General features: G+C 38.2%; 1 protein-coding gene across 3 annotated transcripts in view; it reads right to left on the reverse strand.

Annotated features, from left to right (window-relative positions):
• Positions 1-26,584, reverse strand: part of FBLN7 (fibulin 7) — a 1,104,237-nt gene that overhangs the window by 551,679 nt on the left and 525,974 nt on the right. The window lies entirely within an intron of this gene.

Raw genomic sequence — 26,584 nt, forward strand, 5'->3', positions numbered from 1 at the left:
GATTTACACAATAAACATTTGTCATGCACCATGTGGTTTTCTTTATATACCAGTCAAATATTCTAATACATTTGCATAATGCCTTACTATCAACTTGCCCTAATTAGGTTTTACATTTACTAATGTGCTGTGTATACCAGTTCTTCTGCTATATTAAGAGTAAAGCTTGGCTTACACCTGCTTGAATTATGTCTAATAGCATCCATACTAAAAATGTGACAAAGAAAATGGTGTTACCACTTAGCAAGAGAACAGGTGATCAGGCTGTTGTTGCAGATGGCTGGAAATTTTTCGGAGTCACTCGAGCTGCTGGTGAAACACAGCAGACAGCGAGATGCTATGAAAAGTTGGTGTTCACCTTTCTTGGAGAATTTATGGCACTGCGACTTTCCTGCACTGCTGGCTCAATCTGGATTCAGACGTCTGAGAAACTTTACTGCTACAAGCTGCATAAACTGGACTATTTCTGTTTAGGATTTACACATACGTATAAATGTTAGTTACTGCAACTTCGCTGAAGTGACCCTCTGCAGGCATCACTCCCTCTGTTTTCCAATGCAGGCTAAGCTCGCCATTGAAAAATTATCAAGGTGCTGCTTACTGTGATGGATCCAAACTCTTCTTAAGACACTAAAGTCTTGCTGGCTGGATTCTGCTGAAATCAAAGTCTAGTTATAATTGCATTTACAGTCTGTTGCCCACAGAAACTTGCAGAATGTACACTGCTGCAGCACCAAACTCTGTCACTTTAAAAACAGTAACCAATAAATAACTTATTATATAACAAAGCAAATGGACTACTGTTGCAGCTTTAGTTACACTGTACCACTTTACTTCTCGATCAGCATAAATGATAACTTTCCTGTACAAAATACCTCTCCTAACAATTTCATTTGCTATAGTCTTTTTATAATGATTTTACATCTTGTTTTTCTCCTTGGTATTCTATTTTGGTCTTTGTATGAAAACATCTGTTTGCTGGTGTTTGCAGAAAAATATGTTTTCATCCTGTAGAGAAATAACGCTGATATTGTCTTTTAAGGAACCATCTTGTGAAAATGCTGACTTGATAAAAGTACCATGCAAACTTCCTTGCTTAAAAATATCATATGATAGAAGCACATACATATTGTTTTCCTGTTGTCCATTCTTTAAGGAAACAGGTTAGCCTTCTTACTGACAATGTGAAATGTATACATCCTTTTTTTTTTACATTTTTGCTCTTACGGACAATGTGAAAAGCATACATCCTGTTTTTTACATTTTTGCTAAGTCTGTAAGAGGTCAGCTTTCTTACTGACAGTGTAAAATGCATACATTCTTGTTGATTCTGTAGGAAACATGTCCATTAAGCAAATTCCTTATTTTTCAAGCCACAATCATTTAGTATGGATGCTAATCACATATTGCTAAACTCTATTTCTACATTTATGCAAGCTTTATTTTATAACTTATTTATTTTGCATATTTGTAACAGAACTACTTTCAACCTTTTATTCACTGTTAAATACACTCTAACAGGCTCTATACTGGCTCCTTTTGAGGTAAACTATAATACTTTTGCAGATATATATAGATGTTATGCCCCACTGTGCATAAGTTACTTGGATGCAGCCTACTAAACTGATACAGTTATTATTTTTTTTAATTAATTGCAATTCACAATCAGTTAAATAATTAGAAGTGTAATTCAGCTGTAGCTTCTGGATAAGTTTACCTTGAAATCCTCATAACCTAGTCGCAAATTCATTAAAAACAGAATTAGCAACTGAATCCATCTACCACACATAACACACATTGTGCCATTTAAATTAGCTTTAACCTACTTTCCTGTATTTTAAAGACTTGACCCTTCCCCTGCTATATTTCCTTTAAATATCACCCTGCACTCCAATGCTCTAAAGATAACTCCTCTTAACAAATAACTTAACAATACTTGGGTTACACTTGCAAAAGCAAGCACTGAGATATAATTACCTTGCTGACAGTTTTTCTCCAATACAAAGTTTTTTGGGCCTATCATCCCTCTCTATTCCTCCTTGCTTTGCTCATGCTTACTCCACTCCCTTACCCTACCCCAAGTTTCCACACACACCCTCTATACCTGAACTTAAACTTTCTCCCACTAGACCTCATCTACCATTCCCAAAACATTTCTCATTGCCTTATTCTTCAACCACATCCACTATCCTCACATTCACTCTCACGCTACATTAACCACTAATTAAAACTCCATCTCATTCTTCATCCACTCCCCTCTTTCTAAGTCTTCATAGTCCCCTAAATTTTCCTAACTCACTCATAAACCCCCTCCAAACCATCCCACAATACTGTGATTTCTTCACATCTAAACATGTTGCTTTTTTCCCTTCTTGCCCTATCCTTCCTTTTTCTCATAAATATTACTTCCTTCAACTCCACTATGCCTTTTTTATGGACAAATTCCATTGCATATTCTACTTTCAAACTGAACCTATTAAAATATTACTCAAATAGAGCATCTAGCTTCTTTCCTACAAGTCCATTGCTATTCTTAAAATTTAAGACTAATCACGCTACTAACTTGATAAAAAACATAATTATAATACAATATATAATTTAATAATTTTTTTAAGGTTATCATACTAGTATAGACTATGCCCATACATAAACTGATTTTTGACTGATTTTTTTACTGATTTTTTACTGATACATTTAGGTACTTATTTATTTATGTAACTTATGAATTAATGCATTATTTATGTATAGGATGATAGTTAGAGTCCGCTCGAGGTGCCTATGAGTTTTTGAGATTGAGTATAAACACAACTATAATTTTGTAGTGTTTAGGATTTTATGAATTTATGATTTTATGATTGAACAATATTGTTTTACCTATTATGGTGTTTCAATAATGTGTTAAAACATTTTTCTCACACTGCATTTCGTTTTTAATAAGTTGAAAGTTTGGAAGCATGGGCACTTTAAAATATGAAGTAGTTTTAATTAATGATTTAATTGTTTAATTGAATTGAATGTGAGTATAAAATGAAGTTTTCAATGTTGCTGAGTTGTCTGATGAAGTTTGGGCATGTGCCTCGACAAAAACGCTTACAATAAATAGTTTTTTTGTGAAGTAAAAGCAGCCAGCTCACTTTTTTATATTCTTAAAATTTAAACTACTCCAGGTTAACTCCATTACATCTCAACACATCAACATCCTAACAGAATAAGAAATGGATCGACAACTAGTCCACATTATTTTAGATGCTCTAACATTTTTCACTGTGGTGAGATCCACCCCCAGCCTAGGACCCACTCTCTCTTTAAAACCTGTAACCCTCTTCAAAACCCTTAACTTAGTTACACTAAGTTTCCAGATTTTTCATAACAAAATCACCAACCTTTATGCCTGGTTATCTCACAATTCCCCTTACATTATAGCTGCTACTGAGACCTTGCTCAAACCAAACACAAAAGATTTTGAATTTCTTTCCCCTGGCTATAATATAATTAGGGCAGACAAGCTACATAAAACAGGTGGTATAACACTACTTTATCTTAACTCCCACAACATAATCACTTACTCAAATCCCATTCCACAATTCTCTAATGCAGAAATTCTTATTTCCTTTTTAAAGTTAAATAAAACCAAAAGCTTATTTATCACAGTATTATATAAATCTCCCTGATCATAATATTCCAGTTCTAGAAGACATCATTTCCTGGATTTCAAATGCCATCAGTAAGGAAACTATCATCTTAAGAGATGTTAACATTAATTGTCAGATCCTTACTGCTAACATCACATCATCTAGTATACATTTATTTAAATTCACCCAACTCATTACTACTCCAGCTAGATTTAACAATGGCAATAATCAGGGCTCTATCCATGACTGGATCATAATCACAGACCCTAGAAAAATTATTACAGCTGGTACTTTCCCCCAACACACCACCAAGTGATCACCTCCCTATTTATGTCCATAGAACAATCTCTCACTTACATAAGGAGCATCATTACAAAATGATCCAGAACCTGTCTAACTTTGATCAAAAGACATGTGTCAATATGTTAAAAGAATGAACTGAACTAAGCTAAAACATTACCTCTAGATGAAGGAATTGTTTCAATACAACTTTTGTAGACACCCTCAACAGCGTTGTGCCACTTTGCAGAAAAAGAATCTACATAAACCATGCTCCATGGTTGTCAAAACCAACAAAACAAATAATGACTAATAAAGGCAAAGTATGGAAGCAATGGCTAAAATATAAGACCCCCATAGACCTACAAAAGTCCAAGGAGCTCCATAACCAGGTCAAAAAGCAAGTAAGTAAGATAAAAAGTCTACTATACAAAACTACAAACAAACCATAAACAAAATCCCAAGAAATGTTGGTCTTCTGTTACTTCACTATTTAACCCTGGAACAAAAAGCAATCCTAGGCCACATCCAGATAAAAATCCTACTGAAGTTCCCAGTCTCTTAAATACCTGATTCATTGAAAGTATATCTAATCTCACTGCAAGTTCATCCCATTTCCCTTCCTCTCCTCCCCTAAACTCTATTAGCCCTACATCCAGTATACTTCTTTCTCTGGGTACACCTAAGTTCTCTCATCATACCTCTCACTCTTTCAACTCTTCCCAAGTATTTCCCATATGTCCCACTACCTTCACACTTCAGCCTATCTCCACTAACTTTATAAGAAAACTACCTTATAAACTCAAACCTTGTTCTACCTCCACAGAAAAACTACCAGAAGAGTATTTAAAACTACCCACTGATGCCATTGCTTACCCTATTAGAATATTTATTAACAGATCCATCCTTGAATCCTATGTCCCAATGCTCTGGAAAAAGTATTTCATTATACCTCTGCATAAAGCTAACTCTAAAGGTAACTCTATTGATATTTCTATTGTTCTATTGCTATCCTGTCTCCTATCTCAAAGCTTCTCGAAAAATGTATCCACAAACAGTTTCTTAACTACCTCCTCTGTAATCAACTGCTGACTCCAACACAACATGGTTTCAGACCATTTCACAGTACAACTACTGCCTTACCATCCTTTATGGATACCATTAATAAAGCAAGAGACCCTGACAAACTTGTTCATAGGTTCATAGGTTGGTACTAGGCTATCAGCCCTAGGGCCCATACAAGCCTAGCCATAACAATTCCCTAGCTATTTCATCTCACACTATTTACTTCCCTGGACCCCTGTCTAGCAGGGTGACTGACGTGATCCCTGGGAATTTCTTCTCTATTTCTTGATTTGTCCAAGGCTTTTGCCACTGTTTCTCATCATATACTTCTACAACAATTATCTAATCTTTATATGATCATAGGAGTTTACTAAGCTATTGACCCAGAGGTCATTTAAGCCTAGCCATTTTATTGCAATGTAATACAATAGACACTCTAGTCAATACCCAGGATTGAATTTATTAATGACTGCCCATGTGCAGGAGGGTTGTCGGCGCTATCCCTTTTAAGAATTTATGGTGCCCATCCACTCATCCAGGTTCCTTTTGAAAAGTGTCATAGAGGTGATCAGCTTCACATGAGTTGGCAGCCTATTCCAAAGATCCTGCAGTTCAAGTGGAGACAAATATGTCCCTCCAGCATTTCTTATTGAAGTCCCAGGCCATATTTAGGTCCCTAGAACAGGTAGCTCTAGTCCTGTTTGATTTACAGGTGTGCAGCAAATTCATTAGGTTTGGGTCAGAGATTGCTCTGTGAGCTAGCCATAAGTCTCCCCTAAGAAGTCTATACAATACTGAGTATAGTGACAGGGACTTTAGTCAGTCTGTTTAAGGCACATGCTGGAGTCCCTTGATCCTCTTAGTTAGAAATCTCTGAGGTCTCTCCAATTGCTGCAGGTGCTTTGTATGGTACATGCCGAAAGGGGCATTATACTCAATTATGGGCCTGATTAGTGATGACTATAGAGGGAGTTATACCTTCCTTTGCTATAGAGGCAATGCATTTGCTAATCAAGTGTGCTACATAGAAAGCCTTCCTTATTACAGTAGACATTCTTTGTCTTTCTTTCTCTTCTCTGAAATGGTACCCTAGGTATTTATCAAACAGGCAGCAGGTAGTAACATGGAAAGTTTCCCTGTCTCCATATCTATATAATACCACTAGAGTCCCCCAAGGCTCTGCACTCAGCCCCTTCCTTTTTAATGTTTTCATAAATAACTTTCACGTCTCTTTCTGTCTGTCAGAGGTCTTTTATATAATAAGCAGACAACTCACCTGTTGTGTGCCCTTCCAATGCTCTGTTTCACCTTCAACAAATTACTCAAGAGGCCTTCACCTCTACTGAGACCTAGATCAGTAATAACCAGCTGCTATTCAACCTCCCAAAAGTTAAGCTCCTCCTTCCACCCCTAAAACATCCCCTCAAAATAAAACTAATTTCACAATACATTCCCAAAATAACATAATAATTGAACTAGTTCGCAGCTACTAGGACTGACAATAGATGAAAACCTTAAATTTGATTTTCATACCTGAAATAGTATGAAAAAAGCACATTAGAAACTTGGAAATCTCTACAAGCATAAATAATTCCTAAATACACCCATCTAATATACCCTTGCTATCACCTATCTGTTACTCTCACTTTTGTATAGTGCCCCAATTCTCACTAACATGCAATCTACACTAAAAACTAAGCTTGAAACATGTTACAGCAGATTGCCAAATTTGCTACTAATGCGAAACACTCCATTCATCATTGTACAGTTCTGCACTCTATCAATGCTCTCGAACTCCCACAACACCTCACCTACCTTCAATTTATAACAGCCCATAAAATTATTCACAAACCCACTGCTTGCCTTTCCCTACCCTCAACTCAATATTTCACAACTATTTACCTAAAAGACCTCTTAGATTAGAAAATAAACTTTTCCAAGCATAGACCCTCCACGTCTGTTAGTCAAAGTCTATACTCTTTCACAGTAGCCAAAGCTTGGAAGTCTCTACCTTTAAGAATTAGAGTTAACCTAAGTCTTTCATTTTTTAAACTTAAATTAAAAGAATTCCTATCAAAATCATGGATTTCCTCCTGCTCAAATTCTATTTTGTAATAGTACTGAAGCTTTTCTTCCTGGGCTTCCACTGGAAACAGGTAGAAGCTGGACTTTCCCAGTAAACAAATGTCAATAAATAAATAAATGCAATGGAAAGTCTAAACCAACTTTATTTGAAGTAGTGAATATTATCAGAAATAAAATAACTGGAAGTGGAATCTTTAGAAAAGGGTAGATAAATTAAATATCTGGGTATTACATTTTCTCAAAATAACAAAGATCTTTACCAAAATAATATAACTCGAAAATGGCAAGACATTATATTAGACCTTAAAAGATGGAACAATCTAAAATTAGCATTTTCGGCCAAAGTATCTGTAATTAAAATGAATGTACTGCCTAGACTACTTTATATATTTATGACATCCCAGATAATCATACCCAACATATTTTTTAAACAGATGCATACCCTGCTTGCTAAACCTATCTGGGAACCCAAAAAAAATAGAATCTCTTATCCTAAACTTACAATTCCTAAAAATAAAGGAGGACTAGCCCTTCCAAATTTGGAAACATATTACTTAATTATTAACACTAATAGAGTGTTGAGAATAACAGACTATAACCCGACAGCTAAAATCTGGGCTCCTCCCTGGGTAATAATATACTACAGACACATCAAGAGTCTGGGTATCAATCCTAAAGGACTACCATTCCTAAACCCTAAACTATTGCAATCTTATAACATATTAGAGCCTTTAAAACATTCCATCTTACTAACGCAAAAACTCTTCAAGTCCCTAAACCTTATACAAGCTATGAAAACACTACAACCCCTTCATAAAACCCCCAATCTTAAAATAAATAATCGAACCTTAAATCTGGACTCCTACTCCCGATTATTAAATAAAACTATCCAAGATATATACCCATATCTGAACTGCTCGTTACAGGAAATGAGGAACTACTTAAACCTCCCCAAATCATACTCGGTGATCCTGAGACAAATTAAAGAGCTGTATTCCAGTTACCTCCAAGACACTAACATATCCAACAATGACATAGAAGTCTGTAATCTACTCTGGAAAACTATCCTCTCAACTAAGAAAGCCACCACTAATGCTTAGAAATTAATTAATGACATTAAATTTCAGATGGATATACTTTTTTCCGACTATTGGAGGAAGATAAATCCATCCGTTGGGAACCACCAAATAAATCAAGCAATCAACCTAACATTAAAGTCCATACCTCTCAAAAAATAGCTTTTACCCAACTCATGATTAACAATAACACATATTTTACACCTGCAATCCTACATAAACTTAACCCTTCAAAATCACCACTCTGTCCACATTGTAAAGATCAAACTGCTGACTTACCTCATCTATTCTGGAGCTGTAAATGTGACTAGAAACTTTGGAATTCCCTTAAACTACAACTACAAAAAATTGGCTATCAGACATCTACACTAACATGGGAATTTACTATATTATATATCCTTCCTCACAACACTCCAAAGAATCAAGCCACTACCCTGATTACTATTTTTCTCTTAATGAAACTGTACATAGCGTCTAAATGGCTTAACTGAACTAGTATACCTTGGGTGGGATTTAGACAGATGGCTAATAAACACTTATTGGCCCACAAAATACTAACTGATAAAAAACACAAAAATATTAAAATCAGAGAAATATGGGAACAAGCCTACAACATTATACTAGCATAATCCCTTACACAGACACAGTAATTTACCAGAAGGGGGTTCCATAATAACTCATATAAGTAACTATCAAAAGTTTTCTCTTCCTTTTTCTTTGTGATCTGTTCATAATAGTTCTTATATAATTGTCATATCTATACGCCTGAAAGAGGAAAGCATCTATGTATATAGTGTAGATATTATTGTTGATTGGCCTACATCCTATTGTATCAATCTTAATGCATAACACTGTATTATGGTCATGTATGTTTGTTATATTTTATCTGTTGATTTATACTGTTGTAAATGATACATAAAAATTACTGAAAAAAAAGAAAAGGGTAGGAGCAAATTACAAAGAGAAAAATGGCAATTGTGGGAACAATATATTTTGGAGGAGGAGTGAGGTTTAGGAAAAAGCAGAAATGGATCAATTTATGCAATTTTGAACCGATACGTGTGTAAAAAGATATATGTTTCTATCTGTGAACATGATAACATGGTTTGTTTTGTTTTACATAAATGTATGTTTGCCTAAGTCTTAAGGTATACTTCAATAAAGGTATTAATAAAAAAAAAAGTCTTTGGATCATAACAGATTACTAGGCTATCAACCCGGAGGTCATTTCAAGCCTAGCCATTTCACCCCAATGTAATACCATAGAAATGTTAGTTAATACTCAAGACTGCATTTATTAATGAGTGCCCATGTCCCAGAGTGCTGTGGGCACTATTCCCAGTAGGAATTTATGGTGCCCCATCCACTCATCCAGGTTCCTCTTGAACAGTGTCATAGAGGTGCTCTGTTTCACATGAATAGGTAGCCTATTTCAAAGACATGGCAGTCACTGGGAGATAAATCTGTCCCTCCAGCATGTCTGATTTAAGTCACAGGCCATATTTAGGTCCATGGAATGGGTGGCCCTAGTCCTGTTTAATTTATGGATATGCAGCACGTTCATTAGGTTTGGGTTTGAGATTGCTCTGTAAGCCAGACATAAGTGTCCCCTAAGAAGTCTGTGTAATACAGAGTAAAGTGACAGGGACTTACGGTCTGTGGACGACATGTGCTGGAGTCCTTGATCTTCTTTGTTAGAAACCTCTGAGGTTTCTCCGATTGCTGCAGGTGATTCGTACAGTACATGCCAAACGGGGAATTATACTCAATTGTGGATCGGATTAGTACTGAGTATAGAGGAGTTATAACCTCTTTTGCTCTTGAGGTGATGCCTTTACTAATCAAGTGTGCTATGTAGAAAGCATTTCTTACCAAAGTAGACACATGGTGGTTGAAGTTAAGGTCATTTGAGGATTCAATAATTGCACCCATTTTGCAGTTGTCTGCAAACTTGATCAGCCACAACCCTTTAGTTTTAACCTGAACTTCTGAGAAGAATATACCAAACACTAGGGGGCCCAGCACTGACCCTTGTGGCACCCCACTGGTAACACATCTGCTGGTTGATGTGGAGTCACCCACTTTGATAGTGTATGTCTGGTTTGTGAGCCAGTTAGCAAGCCATCTTACAATGAAGGGGTTTGCATTCAGTTTGCTAATTTTATCGGTAATGTCTGAGTGTGGGATTGTGTCAAAAGCCTCAAGCTGAGGTATGCTGTGTGCACAGATTTTCCCTCAATGGCCCTGGTCATGTTTTTGAAAAAAATCCACAAGATTTAACAGGCAGGAGCTGTCCTTGACAAAGCCGAATTGGGTATGATCAAAGGTTTGGAGGTCGCTTATGTTTTTATTATGAGGCCCATAAAGATACATTCCATGGCCTTACAGCTGAGGCTGGTCAAGCTTATGGATCTGTTCCCCAGGTCTGTTGTGGAGGGGAATAACTATTACTGTTCTCCATTCTGCAGAAACAAAATCTCTGGTTAGACTGTGATTGAAAAGGGTACATAATGGTGATGCTAGTTCATGTTTTACCCTGTTTACAAGACAGCCTGGGATGCCATCTGGTTCCAGAGAGGCTGTATTTTTTGTCTTGGACAAGACCTTGATGATCTGTTCTTCAGATATGTAGGAGGGGGTTGGGGCAAGGTTTGTGATAGATTTGGAGGGGATGGGGGGTGAAATTTTCATCAAACCTATCCACGAACAAGTTTGCTCTCTCTGTGGGGTCAGTGTGTGTGATACCGTTGGTCACTAGTTCTGCACATGCTTGGGTCCTACCTTTTAGGCTACATACATAGCTGTAAAAGGCCCTATGGTTATCCTTGGCTGTGCTAGCTAAGTTTTTTTCTCAAAGAGGCCCTTAGAGGATTTGACAAGTTGTCTTATTTGCCTCTTGAGGCTGAGGAGGGTGCTTTTCCACTGTTGGGGTCTTGCCTTTGTTTTCATGGACAGCAACTTTTTGCATTTATTGTAAATTTTGTTGATGCTGGATGTCCACCATGGCAGCTTGTTTTTACTTGGGGCTCTGGCTTTCATTCTTTCTGGTATACCCGAGTTTATAAACTTTCAGCTGGAAATGGGGCTCGGAATGCATTTATACCTTCACCTAGGAGGGTATAGTTTGCCTTGGTGAAGTTTTTTAGTCTGATTTCACCCTTTGTGAGTTCTAGTGTTAGTGTCAGCTCAAAACTGACTGATTTGTGGTCAAATTTAACTAACAAGGGTCCGACAGTTGCGGTAGTGCTTCCGTTTGACATCTTAGTGAAGACCAGATCTAGTACGTTTGTTCCTTTTGTTGGGGTATGAACAATTTGTTCCAGGGCATTTGAGTTAACAATGTGAAGGAAATTTTATACTAGCAGGTAAGGGCTAGCATCTTTCCCAGTTGATGGTGGGATAATTGAAATTCCCCATAGCCAGATTATTTGTAATATTTAGATTGTCTCCAGTTTGATCAAGTAGGCTTTGTGCATGTATTGACCCATGGAGGGGGATCTATAACTGGCTATGACTTTAATGGGGGTCTTACCCAGCGTAACCTGAACTTGGAGTAACTCCATGGAGATGTCCAGTCTAACTAGACTGGAGGTGAATGTATCTCTAATATAGATAGAAACACCGCCTCCTCTGGTTCTCACACTTTCATTTTGCAGTCTGAAGGTGTGGAAGGCATTGTAGCCTTGCAAGTCTGGGATACTCTCCGAGGCCTTAAACCAGGTTTCTGTGACTGCACAGACATCTACATTTTCCAGTGATAGAAGTGCTTTCAGGGTGTACAGTTTTTGGTTTAAGCTCCTAGCATTTAGCAATATGGCCCTTATTTTGTTATGACTGGCAAATTTCACATCGGTAAGTTTGTTTTCAAGACTTTGCCTAAAAAAGATATTATAGGGGAGGCAATTGCCTTTGTCAGCAGCTGAAAGCCTAGAGGTGCCAGGTGCAAACTGTCTCTGGCAAAGCAGCAAGGTTTGTCGATCATGGCTTCCAGGCTAACAGGAACTGGATCCCCTTTGAATGACACCAAAAACTAGTACTCAGAGAGCTCAATCATGTCTCTCTACATATAGTCCAGTGAGGTACACCTCAGATTATTCACGCCAGCATGAACTATGACAGAGTCATAACAGTGCTTGTTGCTGAGAGACCAGAGTGCGTGCATAATCTGACAAATCCTGGCACTGCATAGGCAGCTGACTGTGACTTTCACCTTTTCCAGATTGGTGAGTGGGACATCTGTGTGTCTCACCATTGAATCTCCAATGACTAGAAATTTTGTTTTTTGAGTATTATGCCTTATGGATTTGGTAAGTGAGACACTGGTGTTGGCATGTGTCATGGGTGCTGTGGGGACTGTGTTAATTGTAGCAGTCTTTTGTTTTGGAGGTCTCAGGTGTCTTGGTAGGCTTTTTGAGAAAACCTCCATGTATGTTAATTTTTGTGTTGGATGCAGACAACCTCTTCTGTGTTACTGTTTTGAGTGTAAGAGAGCATGGATTCAAGATTTGTGGTGTAGAAACATCTCTCATACTCTATATTAGAGTGAGTTATTAGTAGAGGGTTGCCGGTTTACATGAGGCAATTGCATTTGCTACACTGCCTTAAGAGTCCCAAGTCAACAAGGTTGGCAGGAAAAAGAAGGGTTGTCCAACTGTCCATAATGTTAGGGTGAAGACCGTTGTCACTAGGGGGAGCTTTTCAGGGTCAATCAAGGAGGAGATCAGTGGATGGATATTTCTGCCTGGGTTTTTTGGCTGGTAATTTAATAGGTTTCATCTCACTAGCAGTATTTCTTTGACTGGAAAAGTACTAAGGATGAGGACTACACTAATGTGCTACAGCTGTAACTTAGGGAAAAACTGTTGAAATAATCTGTCCAGCTATGGCACACAACTGCACAGCAGTGTCCAATGCTGAGCAATGCGCAAACAACCACAAACCTGCTCAAATGCAGGGCTTAAGTACCAGAAGCTAAAAACTTAAAACACTAACTTTAAAAAGGTTCAAAAGGACCAATGAGGATGCTCATTCTAAGCCCTAGACCAACCACCCTTCATCAGACAGGTTCTAATCAGCACAATCCTCTCGCTAGGATTCAGAAAGGCCCCTTCCAATCCAAGATGGCCTGGAAAATGTGCTGAGAACAAACAGCCTCTACAAACAGACACAGATGCAGCAAACCTGTTTCTGGACTATGCTATAGCTACTAGCTACCACAGTTTCAGCAGGAACCACTAGATAATGTGTAACACAGTGGAAAAATAGCAGTGAGATACTAAAAAAATCAGGAAAGAGACTAAAGAATGCTTTAAACTGCTAACAAATCAGTTATTATTAACACTGCTCGGTGGGAAAACCAGAACAAGCAGAACTGATTGCTTTGCAACAGTGAAACACAACAGCAAATACTTAACCAACAGTGAAAATAGCAAAAACAGCTTATTAAACATCGAAAACAGCAATAAAATTTGATTTAACAGGCACAGTAAGGTAGACATTTGCAGTACAACAGTATAGATTAGTACACAGTATATAAATACAGTATTAAAGTAGGCAGCAGGCAATAAAAAATGTTGTAAATAGTACAAATAAGCAAAAAAAAAAAAAACAAAACAGGCAACTTATGTTTTTTTAGAAGCTCAGAAGCCTCTAGTGGTCTGGTATCTCAGCTCAGAGTTGTGGCTGGTAGCCCACCTCATTTCAGCTAGGTACAAACAAGCTGATTAGTTCCTTCAGTTCATAGGTTCATAGGTTAATACTAGGCTATCTGCCCTAGGGCACTTGTAAGCCTAGCCAGAGTGTGTTTGGCTTTCGCCACCCTTTTAGATTAGTTGACTGTGTCTCTATATAGTAGGTCACAGAAGGTAGCCATATTAAGGTTAGTTTACTGTACCTCTGTCTAGCAAGGACACAGAAGAGATCCCAGGGGTAAACTTACGGTCTCCCATCCACTCGTCAAGATTTCTCTTGAATAGGGTCAGTGAGGGGCTGTGCCTAATATGGATTGGGATTTTGTTCCAGAGTGAGGGGAGCTTGTGGGATATGAATCTGCCCCTCCAGCATGTCCTGTTTATTTCTGTGCTGAGGTTCAAGTCCCTGGAGCGTGTAGCTCTAAGGGATTTGGATTTCTTGAGGTGGAGCATGTCCATTAATTCTGGGTTGGACATGGCTTTATATGTCAGACACAGTAGGCAGTATGCAACTGAGTAGAGCTGGAGTTTCTTTAGCCAAAGTGCATAGGGCATCTGTTTGAGTCCCTTGATCCTCTTGGTGAGGTACTTTTGGGGTCTTTCCAGTTGCTGCAGGTGTTGGGTAAGGTACATCCCAAATGGGGCATTGTATTAAATTATGGGTCTGATAAGTGATGTGTAGAGGGGCACAATGACCTCTCTTGATCTAGATGCGAACCCTTTCATGATAAGGTGGGCTATATAGAAGGTCTTTCTAACTACTTTGGCAACATGATTGTCAAAGGAGAGATTACTATCTACTTGGGTCCCCAGATCCCTAATTACTTCTTCTGTACTTAATGGATTACCACCTATGTGGTAATTTGTGGGCACTTTGTTTTTCCCAAAGGGGATGACAATGCACTTTTTGGCATTTAGCTTTAGGCCATGGCTCTGGTACCAGTTATCCGTCTCTGTGAGACCCTTTTGGAGGATGCTTGTGTCAGCCGGAGAGTCAATTATGGCACCCAGTTTGCAGTCATCTGCGAACTTTGACAGCCATAGTCCACCCGTGTTAGCCTGTACCTCAGAGAAATATATACCAAACAAGACAGGTCCCAGGACTGAGCCTTGTGGGAAGCCACTTGTAACTGGTTTAGAGTCTGACATGGCACCTGCAATTCTGACCATGTGGGTTCTATCTCTAAGCCAGTTTGCAACCCATCTTGTGACATAGGGGTTGATATTTAAGCTGGTGAGCTTATTTATGATGCCCGAGTGAGGTATTGTGTCAAAGGTTTTTGCAAGGTCCAGGTAGGCTGTGTGGACAACCTTCCCTTCATCTATGGCTTTGGTAACAGTTTCAAAGAAGTCGACCAGGTTCAAGAGGCAAGATCTGCCCTTAACAAAGCTGAATTGGGTAGCATCCAGTGTCTGGAGGTTCCCAATGTCCTTGTTTATGATTTCAATGATGATGCACTCCATAGCCTTGCAGACCAGGCTGGTCAGGCTTATTGAGCGATAGTTTCCAGGGTCCATTGTGGCACCACCTTTGTGGAGCGGGACCACTGTTGCTGTACGCCATTCCTTTGGTACATATCCTGTAGTAAGGCTGAGATTGAACAGTGTCTTTAAGTGAGGGTTTAGTTCTTCTTGAAGCTCATGTAAGACACAGCCCGGGACACTGTCTGGTCCCACTGATGCTGTGTTTTTTGCTTTGGAGAGGGCAGCTCTCACCTGTGCATCTGTGATCACAGGGAGGCTACATTCTGTTGGGATAGACATTTGCTCTTTTGGAGGGGAAGTGGGGGGGGGGGAGTTTGCACTGAACCTTTCTGCCAGGATGTTGGCAATGTCTGTGGGTTCAGTGTATTTTTTTGTCATTTTGCACTAACTCAGAGCATATCTGGGAGTTGCCTCCCAGGTTCCTGACATAACTAAAGAAGGCCTTGTGATTATCCTTAGTGTTTTGTGCAATTTTTCTTTTGAAGTTTGCCTTAGACGATTTTTATGAGGGATTGTAGTTTCTTGCTAGTACTGATCAGAGATGCCTTCCTTTTTTGGGATTTTGCTCTATCATGTAGTAGCTTCCTCCTTCTGTTATATAGCTTATTTATGGCCGGGGTCCACCAGACACGTCTCCTGCCTTTGGAGGAGTGAGTGTTGGTTTTATTTGGGAGAGCATGCTCCATGCATTCCTGTAGGTGTCCATAGAATGCTTTTGTAAAGGATTCTGCATTTTGGGCCATAGTTTCCACTGGCCCGGGGCCTTTGAAAGATTCCACCTCAGTTTTGAGAAGTGTGAAGTTTGCTTTTGAGAAGTTCTTCACCGTGGTTTCCTTGGCTGGGGGTGGGGACGGGATATGAATGTCCAGTGAGATTAATTTATGGTCTGATCTTACCAATGAGGGGTATACCTCTGGTGTGGAACATAGAGACCCCATGTTCGTGATGACCAGGTCCAATATGTTCTTCCCTCTTGTGGGAGTGGTGACCAGTTGTTCCATAGCATTCGAGTTTATACATTCTAGGAACCATTGGGTGAGGGTGTTTTGCCTTGAGTAGTTTTCCCAATCAAAGTTTGGGTAGATGAAGTCGCCCAATATAATGGTGTTTGGAGAGACCTTCATATTTTCTAGTGTTCTCAGGAAAGCCGAGTGGGGTTCCTGTGTTAGGGAGGGTGGTCTGTAGCAGGCTACAAACTTGCTTATTTAGTTTGATTGAGTCATGGCCTATCAGTCACATCCTCTAAGGCCAACAAATATTGTACTCCCTTTGAATGACACCAAAAACTAAGACAGTTAGTAAAGCCAATTCATTTTTGTTCATGTTGTGGCATCATTCTTGCAGAAGGTAGAATGCTGCTCAGTGCTAAGCTCATACTGTCCAGGGGCACATAGTCCAAAAGCTCCATCATTTCCTTCTTTATATAGTCCAGGGAGGTACATCTCAGGTCATTTACAACAACATGGAATATGACTGAGTCATACTGGTACTTGTGGTTCAATGACCTGAGTGGATATATGATCTAAGGGACCCTGGCCCCAGATAGGCAGCTGACTATAACCTTCTCCTTGCTTAGCCTGGTGAGTAGGATATTGATGTGCCTCACAGTGGGGTCTTCTATGACAAAATATTGGATTCTGTGGAAGTACGTATGCCTTATGGTGTTAGATGTAGGGACAATGCGAGTTGAGACTGAGTCTGCCATGGCGGGTGTTACTTTGGTAGCAGGTTGTTGAGGGTAGTTATTGTACTTACTCAAACTACTCCCTTCAAATTATCTAAGGTGTGATCCCAGTTATACTCAAATATATAATTATTGACCATGGATGGGTAAGGCCAGTCTAATACCAAATGGGATAGATTAATTCATGCATCAAAAGGACAATTGCCTTGGCTTAAAATGGCCCACAAGGGCAGTTAGCCTAGTACTTACCTATGACCCTATTGCTGCATCTGACAGGCCTTGGAGGTTTTGGTTTAGGTAGATTACGTTTAAGAGCCTCAGCATATGTGATCAATGTGTTTGCCGTGTAATATGTGTAGCAGATCTTGTGTATTGTTGTGTGTTTCTGACAACTTGTTTGGTATTTGTAGTGACTGTATGTGACAGCTTCACCTCCAGAGACAGTGTACAAGTACATTTCTCTAGATGGTTGTCAGAAAGCATAAGACAATTTCTGCATTATCTCAGGATGCCCATTTCTACCATCCTGGTTACAGAAACTTTAGGAAAGTGCAGATGAATGGTTCCAGGTATAAACATAGTGTGTTATAGGGTGACTGGTACCAAGGGATTCTGTGCTCCTTTTGTGTGACTATTGTGAGGGGTACAGATTTGCTAGGGGGCTAGTTGGTTAAGAAGTACAATTCCAGTCTATTCTCTTGGAAGAATACCCTCTTTGCACAAAAGTGCCCCTCTGCACCTTCTCTCACCTGGAGCAAAGCAATAGTATTAATCCCAAGATGGCCCATAAGAAGCACATTTCAGGCTTTCCAGTGGTTGGTAATCACTAGGGAGGTCAGGATGGAATGCCCCTCTGCTCCTTCTCTTACCCAGAGCAAAATAGGTGTACTAATCTCATGCTGATCGCTAAAAGCAGACCCCAGGCTCTTTAGTGATTGGTAGTCCAGCCCCACATGTTACAGAATTTAAAAGTAAGCTGGAAATAAGGGATTAACACTCTGAATACTGCAGTGTGCACTGAGTGGGGTCAAACGAAACAAGGCTAATTGAGGCTTTATCTACAAATGGGTCTACCTGAAAACATTGAAAGCCCACAATACAGAAGTCCAAATCATTGAGACGAAAGTATTGAAACCTCACTTCACCGAACAATTGGATCAGCGAATCCATTCCCACAGTCAGTAACCTGTTGACCAACAAGGTGGACCTTGCCCTTTTCCCAACTGTAGTGCGATCTTGGAATTGATATATTTAGTTAGGGGGTGTATGGGGGAAATAGCCCCCCACTTGGATGGGTTTGGGATGGTACGGTTTAGTTTTCGTTAGTTGTGGTATGAGTGGTTACTTATCCTAGGAATGGATTCAATGATCCGGTCATTTGCTGAAGTGAGGTTTCAATGCTTTCATCTTGATCACTTGGTCTGCGATATTGTGGGCTTCGATATTTTGAAGTAGACCCCTACAAATATCTCAGCACTGACCAGACCACATTAGTGTTACAAAAAATAAAGTCACCCGCAGTTAGTTAGGCAGTGGTGGTACTGAAGTCACTTCTAAAACCATAACAGCAAGTCATAGCAATTAATCACCATCATCATCTAGTTTCCTCCCACATCCAAAACGCATGTAGATTGGTGAACTGGCAATATTCAAAAATGCCCCAGGTGAGAGTGTGTGTGTGTGTGTGTGTGTGTGTGTGTGTGTGTGTGTGTGTGTGTGTGTGTGTGTGTGTGTGTGTGTGCGTGTGTGTGCGTGTGTGTGTGTGTATTTCCAGTAATGGACTGACATGTCACACAAGACAGTTTCCTGCCTTAAGCCAGTTGTTTGACAGGACAGGCTCTAACTTCCATTAACTTTGAACTGAATGAAGTGGGTGCTAACGGAATTGATGGCTGGATGGGAATAGTAAACAGTAACAGCACTATATTAATGACAGATGCATCAACTGAAGATGATATTAAAAACATTTATTAAGCAATATGTAAGATCAACCTTGAATCCTTTTCAGCCATGAGGAAGGCCAATAAAGCAGAAATTTATTTACAGAGTGTATAATACCACATTACTGTATACAAAGGCTGCACACACTCAAGATACAAAATACATAACTGTACATTATATATAAAGATGACAAAAGTTCATTTTAGACATTGTAATACATAATTAATGAATTATTCTTTCATTTCTAAACTCACTTATCTCTGAAGGAATCAATCAACCAACCATAATAAAAGAGCAGATAATGAAGGTACCTAAACAAAGAATACCTAATCCTTGGGATCTGACAACATACCTGTTTGTTTAATTAACAGCACAAATGTTATATAGGTGGACCCACTCCTCAACCTGTTCAGCATGAGCTAATCAACTGACTTTGTCTCACAGGACTGGCATGATACCACTTCACATGTTAGCCCAACAACTTATACCAGGAATTACAGACCTGTCAGTCTAACAAGTCTTTTTCGCAAAGCCATGGAACTTATTATAACTAACCCATCATTAACTATGATATCAAAAATATTATCAGAATTTGAAAGTATATATTTGTCTGTCCACAAAGCTTTAAAAAGTATTTAGTATTTTCCCAATATTTCACATTCTTCTCAAATTTATACAAATAATAATTGTAATGCTTATTACCCTTTTTTGCCTTATAGAGCTCTTTTTTCCACATTTTTGTGAAGTCTAGGAACGCTTTTTAGCTTTTTAGTCAGTGCACATAGGCTCAGCTTTCTGCAAGGATGTTCATTTGAGCGCATTATATATCAAGCAAGTATGAAAGAGAGAATGGTAGTACAGTGTTCAAGAGAGAATTTATTTAAAAATAAGCATTTAGGGAGAAAGGCAAAGAGCTGTCAGATATAAAATAAGAGACAGAAATGAAAAGAGTGAAGGAAGGCAAGCAGACATGTTGAGAGAGCGATATTAACAGAGTAGGGTGTAGAACAGACATCTTAGCCAAGGGAGCAGAGGCAAAGGCATTACTATAGAGGATGATAAGTAGTCTGCCAATGCTTTATCTGCTCCATGTTATAAGTTACAGTAAAAACAAATAAAAAAGCTAAGTCTTTTATTTACTTCCAAAGCCATAAAGCACTTAGAGAATACTTTCAGAAAGTAGTGTAACACTGTCCCTTAAGTTTATTCCTCATTTTTGATGCCTCTCAACTGTCCAGATTTTTGCCTAATATGTTGGGTGTATTCCTCATGACGTTTGTGGTTTTCGGACAAATGACCAAAGACACTAAATAATGGCATACATTTAGGCTTCAGACGTCATATCCTTCAGTAAATCAGGCAAACACACATCCTATTCTGGTAACTTTCTATTTTTAGAACAGGAAGTCAGTGACATGTTATTGACAGACAGCAGGCGGAAACAAATTTTTTATTCTGCCGCTGTCATTTGTACTGGCAGATTTTACTGCAACAACTTTAGCAGGGAATGCTTATCCTTTGGTAAGGTCAGGTCTCGTACTTAACTATAATTTGTCTTTTTCTGAATATCGGAGCATAATCATTGAGCTCCCTTTTTCAAGGTAATGAAGGAGTTTTTGTCTAAATAGGTTAATTGTGGGAAGGTGTCTAATTCCTAGGGAATGAAGTCCCAGACTGAATGGTCAGTATTATTGAATGATCTTTCTCGGGTGGATAAGGCGAATGGTGACCTTTGCAATGATAGTTCATTCAAATTTGATTTATGTGGGATGTTGATACTAAGACTTTTACCTAGTGGTGGCAGAATATTAAATAAAGTAACTTGTAAAGTAAAGTGGTTAAAAAGAAGGTAGCATGCTCAGTTATGGGAGGTTTGTTGGTTAAGGACACAGCAGTAGAGTGGTGTACTCTGAAATCAGCAAGAGTGATGATTGTGCAGATTATTTTTTTAATTAGAAAGTATTATAAGAGTTAGGGAAATCAAAGGGGAGGGCATATATTGATATGAGGATTAGAACATTCGTCACTATAGGCATGTGCTGCCATGCTATAGTGGAGGCACACTATAGTGGTAGCACACAGGACTCAAAAAAAAAAAAACAATACATGTATTTGAGACCCGTGGGCTCAAACAATGGGCATTCAGTATATATCTGTCACAACTGGAGCTACCACAATGCTTTCTCACTATAAATAATCAAATAATCAAAACGTATAAACTACTTTGGGTTCCTATCAATTTGCTGAAGGTAGTTTTGGCAAATGTAAAAGCACTGAAAAATGTTCTCAAAAACTTTAATCAACAGTGGAATCTTGTTGTTTCACCACTGCTGCGCAACCTGGTAGATGGAATATATAAATTCAGGTGTGTGGGTGTGTCCATTCATATGAATGGTGGAGGATGACTTGCTTCTCTTGGAAAAAAAATGGTTTGTTATATGCTCAGCAAAAGTAGTTTTGTCAAATATGTTTCTAATATTTTACATTTGCCAAAACTGCCTTCAGTGAGTCAACACGTATCCACTGCTTCCACCATTAGCTGTCAGCAGAACTACAATTCATTATGAATTAACAAGAAGATTAACTGGACATAATCTAATTGTGTAAAAACAATATCCACTGCAACCCACATTACTGATTACAAGACGTCTATAGAGATATTTGAGCATTAAAAATGACAAGATGATTTATGAGGATGTACTATACAGGAATCTGGTATAAGAGAAAAGAAAATTTAGTATCTTGATACATTTTCTGTTTGAATGAAGGTCAGTTTTAAGTCCTCTGCATTTGCACTTACCAAAAGCACACAAAACATAAATTAAATGAAAAAGAAGCAATGGCAAATAAAAAAGTACACACTGAAATAAAGTAAAAAACATAACGTGAACATAGCTGGGAAAACATGGAATTAAAATTGACAATAAACTGTAAGGACATTAGAAGAGCACTCTTTAAGTGCATTGAATCTGCACAAACCAAAGATTCTATGCATGTCCCCTTAACTTAAAACAGTAGAGAATTATATCATTAACAAACTGGAGGTCAGTTTAAACATCTCAGGAATATATTCTGTATCCCACTACACACTACTAAACAGTGATACTCTTACAATTATTGAATCTTTAAAAAATAATAAGGCTTATTATTATCAGTATTGCAAACAAGGAAATAAAAATTCTCACAAACTGGAGGAACCACTCCTGCATTTGTTTTTCAATTAGATTTGCAGAAGGTTATTCCTCTGAAGACTGGAAAAGAACAGTCCTAAAACTACCTATAAAAATAAGGGTGACTGAACTTTAGTTTGTAATTATTGACTAGTTAGTTTAGTTTTTAATTATTTACCAATTATTTTACTATTATGTATAAACAAAAGTTATGAAAAGATTAAAATTGATTATTGGAAGGACTTATGGATAAAGAGGTGGTTAGTGTTTTTCAATATGTGAGTACTGCAAATAGGTCCACCCAATGCGAAATTTAGCTTTTTATAACAACACTGCATTGAAACTGCTTTAGAATAAAATGTTAAAGTAGATGTTGCTTAAAAAGATTTATTTCATTCATTCATAATCTGTACCACAGTGTTGTGATCCCAAAGATGATTAAGCAGGTTATCATGGAGTCATAGCTGGCTGTCAATCTGCTTCTGTGTGGCTCAGTTGGATGGCACATAACCTGAGTGGTTCTTGATTACAGAAATAGATACTGCAAGGTTGTCCTTAGCCCTTATTTATTCAACCCATATTTGACAGCTCTGACTGTTGATAAATGTGTTCTTCATGGTGTATATGTTGATGACATTGAGCTAGACACAATCATTAACAGTGCTGAGGGCATATCTCTTTTATTACATATGCTTTATGACCTTCATTTGCCAGTAAGTGAAAATAAAATGATAATAATTACTAGTAAAGAGAAATGCTTGAGTTTTGGACAATGTAGGACTGAAGGTCATTTTTGTCCGTATAGCTTCCCTTCACCTCATTGAATACAAAGAACATGTGGTTCCTTACGAATGAATGCAACTTCTTGATGTTGAACCCCCTAATACCTGCTTTCCATAGTGAATCACTATCATTAAATTTCTTAAGTGTATACCTGCTGTGATTGTGATGTGTGTGTAATGTGTGTGTGCAGTTTTCCCCTTGTGGGAGATATAAGGTGACTGCCCCCTAAAAAGAACTTACCTTAAAAGTTTTCATGAGGTTGAGTTCCAGATGAATTAAACTCAGTGAGTTAAGGTCTCATCATTCTGACTTTGAAGACTCATGGGCAAAGCTATGGATACACAAAAGATCAAAAGAGTTTCAGCTTTCAATGACCTACATATGTTTTTACTTATTTATCCTTTGTTGAGTGGTTTAGTCCCATTAGGCTAGTGGCCATTTTTCAGGTGAGAACCAAGGTGGTATTTCTAGTAAAAGGGGAAATATGGTCAGGGTATAGGGGAACTTCCCCTACTCTTTCTAATAAGTACCAAGGGATTTTAACATCCATCTGAGCTACCACCAACTCAAGCAGATAGGACCTCAGTTTAACATCTCATCCAAAGGATGACATAATGTTTTCCTTTCTTTCAAAATTTTTTATTGAGTTTCAAGAATAAAAAAAAATTAAAACACATGCAACTGTTAATACAACTATGTACAACCTATATACAAAAGTCTAGTGAACAATAATGGGATATAATAATATTGGCTATGGGTTATGGTAATGTACCAAAAAGCTGACATTCACTGAAAACTGCACTAAGAAATTGGGGATAAAAAATTACTGAATGAAGCAATAGAGTTATCAGATCCAGGAAAAAAGTGTCCATCCCCTTACTTATCAAGCTATTTAGAACTAAGTTGGAAAGGGGTTGCAAAGTCTGCTATCCAAGAACAATATCCTTTTGTGTGATGTTTGAAAAACTACAGTGTAAAATAACAAAAAAAGTAGATCATATGTTCAACTTATCATTTAATAAAAGGCTGAATTGGTGTTTAGGCCTACAATAATGTATTTTTTCTTCAATGTCTTGATGTTACATCTTAAACTTCAGAATGGTTAGACAGAGTAACACAATCTGTTTTTGTGACAGAGTAGTAGATCTTTTGAAAAGATTACCTAGCCATGTTAAAATAGTCAAGCTTTGAATTGTTTTAAACCTAAAGTGGATGAGTTTTAACTGGGAACTTAAATGATGAGTTCACAGACTGTTTTGGACTTTAGTCCTTTTGCCCATAAGATGATGATGATGATGATGAAGTTATATACATTTTCTTTACAGTGACGCTAAGTTTATTTTAATGTACAGCAAACCATTATTGCTGGTCTGTCAAATACAACACAATATATTACTTTTGTTCTTGAACAATGTAGTATGGAATTCAGTTTTCCAATTTGACTCTCAAGATGATATCTGTGTTATACTAATCTCAGACAAAACACAGTACCATGGTTATGACTAAGGTACATCTGATAATACACTGTGATTATGATGCATGATCGCTTCAGCTTGATTATGGCAGTTGTTTCAATGACAAGAGTGGGCACATTTATGCTGGCCAACAACAGCATAAAACTGACTGGTGTCTTTTGATTGGTGCATCATAATCCAAAAAATAACTGACCAGAATGGAATGCATAGTTCTCAATCAGGCACCTGGAAGCAAAGAATCTGTTTTTAATGGCGTTTTTGGTCTTTGTAAATGGCCTTTTATATGCATCTTCAAATATCATTAACATCCATGAGACTGACATTGTTTATGTTTCTAGATTTTGATTCCTCAGCTTTGACTGGACTTCATTACCATAGTCTGCATAATGCATTAAAATAGTTCCACACTAAGTTCACCTGCTCTGTATCTGACTAATGTGAGTGCGTCTCCTCTGCTTCTCACTCACCCAGTCAGGTCTGTCTCATCTACACCTTACTTTGCCATTGCATCTCCTCTGTGCGTCATTCATCTCACTTCATCTCCTGTGTACGTTACTCACTCAGCTCCATTTCTTCTGTATTTAGCCAAACCATAACTAGCTAACCTGTACCGTACCCACACAGTCTCCTCTTCTTTGTATCTCAGCCAAACATTCTTACTTTTAGAGAGTAGAAATCATTTGAATCTCATTTCTCGCCCCCTATGAAGCTTGGCCATCTGATTTTAATGTCCTTTGTTGCCTCTCCTTCTTTGCTACTATTGCTGTGGCTGCCCTGTCTTTCTGGGTGCTGAAAACACAACTTTGTGAAATCTCTAGTATCCACATAATTAGTGGCACTGCAACATGCTGCTGCTCTTGTGCATAGCACATAAACTCTTTCATTTGTGATACGGATTGCTGACACAATTAGCACTGCTACTGAATTCTCAGGTACACTGTAGATACTGAGATACGACTTGGAACTGTGTCTCATTTTCTTTCTTGGCTTCCCTAGTGACAAGACGGTTGTGCTCTGTCACACTTTCTGCTGCTATAGGTATAATTACAGTAATGACATTCTTATACTTTGCTGAGAAGATAAGACATAAGTTCAAAATAAGACATAGTGATGCTTCTTGGGTACACCTGTATGTAATAAAATACACATGAGCAAATAAGGGTGGATTCACTGAGGAGGAAATAAAGCAACATCTGATGAGGTAATCAGTACAGCACTGTAACTAATATAATGGAATACCAAAAATATGCATATAGGATCTGATGTAGGGTCTTCAAAGGATGAGGAACTATTTATAGGGAATCTCTAGTTGTGAAACACAGCATGCATTGCTATGGGTACCAGAAACATCCTGAAAGATGTGCTCTAAAACTGTTTACAGTTTTTTCTGATCACAGAACCTGCAGGACAAGCTAGCATAATGGCTGCAACCAGAACTAGTTCATAAAGTAAAGCTCTACATCTGGGGAAAAGGACTCCAGATTTGTGACAGCAGTGTCATATACACATTCTGAGACAGTAACTGGGATTAGTATGCCCTTAACAAAATTATTGGTTTAGAATTTGCAATACGTAAGGCAGTATCATATAGCATAATTAATCAAAGTTAAGATACTTGTAGCAGGAGACAAAATGGAACTGAGGGAAGATAAATTGATAGAAAATAAACAACCCAATTTAGATTAACAAAACATTTGAAATTACCAGTGCGGCACAAAGTGAATGCGTTTCCTTGTTTAAAAAATCACAATGCCTTTAGTCTTCCTGATATGGTAGAATTGATCCAAATGTGGCAGTGAAACAGAAATGATATGACCACACTGCCCTCTACCCAAAAAATGCATACATATTGCTGAGAAACTATTCCAGAAGAAAAGAAGTTTCTTCCCAGGCAAAATCTGCAGAATAGTCTCAAGAATGGGAAAAGCTGCTAGTAAGTGTAAGGGACTCCTGCAGTTGTGTGATGGGTTAGAAAACACACATACAGTTATATATGGATAACTTACTACAGTAACATATACTTAATAGAAACAAAAATGGGAGAGAAGCAACAGACTGGACTTAAAGAAATATGACCGAGAAATAGATGGCACAACAGAAGTTCCTGCACTGCTGTCAGCTAGTTTTCTTTTCTGATAGGTAAACCACTGAATAAATAACTATATATTCTTGCTGGATCTGATGATTACTTTTTGAGGAAAAGTAAGGTTGAACGTATT

This window comes from Protopterus annectens, chromosome 1.part1 (assembly GCF_019279795.1).
Source record: "Protopterus annectens isolate FY-2018-M chromosome 1.part1, PAN1.0, whole genome shotgun sequence".
NCBI lineage: Eukaryota > Metazoa > Chordata > Ceratodontiformes > Protopteridae > Protopterus > Protopterus annectens.